The sequence below is a fragment of the Castor canadensis genome, chromosome 14 (genome assembly GCF_047511655.1).
Source record: "Castor canadensis chromosome 14, mCasCan1.hap1v2, whole genome shotgun sequence".
In the NCBI taxonomy this organism is placed as follows: domain Eukaryota; kingdom Metazoa; phylum Chordata; class Mammalia; order Rodentia; family Castoridae; genus Castor; species Castor canadensis.
In genome coordinates, this window is record NC_133399.1 from 48,191,501 (window position 1) to 48,193,865 (window position 2,365).

At 30.5% G+C, this 2,365-nt stretch overlaps 1 pseudogene; it reads left to right on the plus strand.

The window, feature by feature from the left end:
• The first annotated feature begins 1,376 nt into the window (after positions 1-1,376).
• Positions 1,377-1,530, plus strand: LOC141416967 (U1 spliceosomal RNA; annotated as a pseudogene).
• The last annotated feature ends 835 nt before the right edge of the window (positions 1,531-2,365 follow it).

Genomic DNA, 2,365 nt, shown 5'->3' on the forward strand with positions numbered 1-2,365 from the left:
TAATTGGTAGCTTAGCTCCTCTTTAAAAATTCTCAGACTTTTCTCTACTTTTACCTGATAGTATAAGTAAAAAAAATACACTGCAGGGAAAAATGACTTTCACAATGTCAGCATTTTGTCATATGGATATCTTCATTAGATATTTTCTTTGCCAGATCTTACTTTGCACTGCATTTCTCTGAAAGATTGTGTTTGTGTGTGTGTATATATATGTTTGTGTGACTATGTTTATGTTTGTGCATGTGTGTGTTTGTCAGTTTATTCTCCAGATTTTCTAGCCGTTCTCATAAGGACCATTTGTCTGGTGCAAGAAAATCCATCATTGTTAAAAATTAAAATTAAGTACTCTCTTTGGTTTTTTTATTGAAAATCATTGACAGGAACAGGAAGAACAAAAAAGATTATGTCACGTATATAATGATGACTTCTTGACTAAGTTGAAATTCATTTTATTTGAATTGATATCAGTAAACTTTTTGCAATATCTTCTATGAAAGTTGTATGAGTGCAGGTGCAATTGAAGTAGAGTTAGAGAGTGATAAAGCAATAACTTGTAAATAGCAATGAAGGTATTCAAAATATTTCATTTTTTAATCTCTGGGTGGGCACAAATTATGCTTTAACTTGTCAACTTCCTAGGCAAGGTAATATGCTTTGGCCATTAAAATATCAGTGGAAGTTTATGTATAATTTCTAGGCTGAAGTTCTAGGATCTGAAAGTGTAATTTGTCATACTGTCATTTTCTCAGTCACACCAATCAACACATTAATTTGTGACTGGTTTGCTGGTCTAGAGTGCTAGGAATGAAGAGAAGCAAGGGTAAGGCCCCAATGAGCAGAAAATATGCATGTAGAAGGAGTAAAAAATAAATTTGGTTCTTTTTAGTCATTTTTATTCTAGAGTTTATTACTACAGTACATCCTAGTTCATCCCAAGCAATACAGAAATTGATCCTACTGGTGAAGAGTTGTGATTACAAGTAACATGTTATATACAGATTTGGATTATGGGTGAAGTGGAATCTGGTCAAAAGATTGCTTCTGCACTTTGCTGACATAATTTCTCATTAGTCAGTGGTAAATATCTGATATGATTTTTCCACATTGACTTTTGAATTTATTGTAGCATAACTATACAACTTATACACATGAAACTTTAGAGCAATATTGGAAATGATTTTAACAAAGTAACTATAAAAATACATCAAATGAGTAAATGACACTTCTTAAAATTCTTGTAGATATGTGGAATCTCTGGAAAAAGAATAAACATTTTACAACCCCAAACTATTAGTTCCATAATAATTTAAGATTATTAAGTTTATATCAATTCATACAAATTATAAAGCTTTCTAATACTATAGAAGTGAGATCCTATGCTTACTTGGCAGGAGCGCTACCATGATATTGATGGTGGTTTTCCCAGGGCGAGTCTTTTCCATTGTACTCTGGATGTGTTGATCTCTGAGAATTCCCCAAACGTGGGAAATTCAACTGGATAATTTGGAGGACTGTGCTCATGTTCTCCCATGTAACAAAAATAAAAAACAAGAAAAAGCGAGGTCCTAGACAAAAGTCCAGGGTGAAGAAGAAAAAAAACACAAAACAGAATTTTGAAGATGCTAAAAGTTACATGAAATATAGGAGAGTTAATAAAAGATATAACTCATGCAATAGAAATCCTTGAAGAAAAATTCTAATTGGCACAGAAGTGGTATATTGAGGGATGTGAGTTGGGATTTTCTGAAAAAAATAAAAGCAAAGTAAACATAAGGAAAAACAAAATCTAAGCTTTTCACAGAATAAATGCTTGCAGTGAAACAATATTGAGTAACCTAAATGCAGGAAGATATAATGTTTGTGTACAAAATGAAAATAGTTAGGATAATAGTTACCATCTTATAAGAAAAAGGAAAACCAGAAAGAATACTTTCAAGACATTAAAACAAAGTAACTGACAACCAAGAATGATATAAATAATAAATATGTTTCCAAAAAGATAGTTTTAGATAAATAAGAAATTTGGGAATTCAAATGACAATTTTTAATTTTCTTTAGGATTGATAAAAATTATTCTTCAATAGGAGAAAATTGATAACATTTGAACAAGAGAAAAATTTAGAAATTCATAAAGAAAACACTGTTTATTGTCTTGGTAAATCTAAATTAGTACTGTTGAAACAATAATAGAAGTTATGAGTTTTAAAATATTGCTGCAAAGAAAACAAAATACTACAAGGAGGGAAGGGAATGAAGGAATGAAGGAAAATGCCATAAAGACTTTGTGTACTCTGGTAAGAGGTAAAATTAAAAAATCATACATGACCTAGATATATAAAGGATACATATTATTATTTCAATGCAA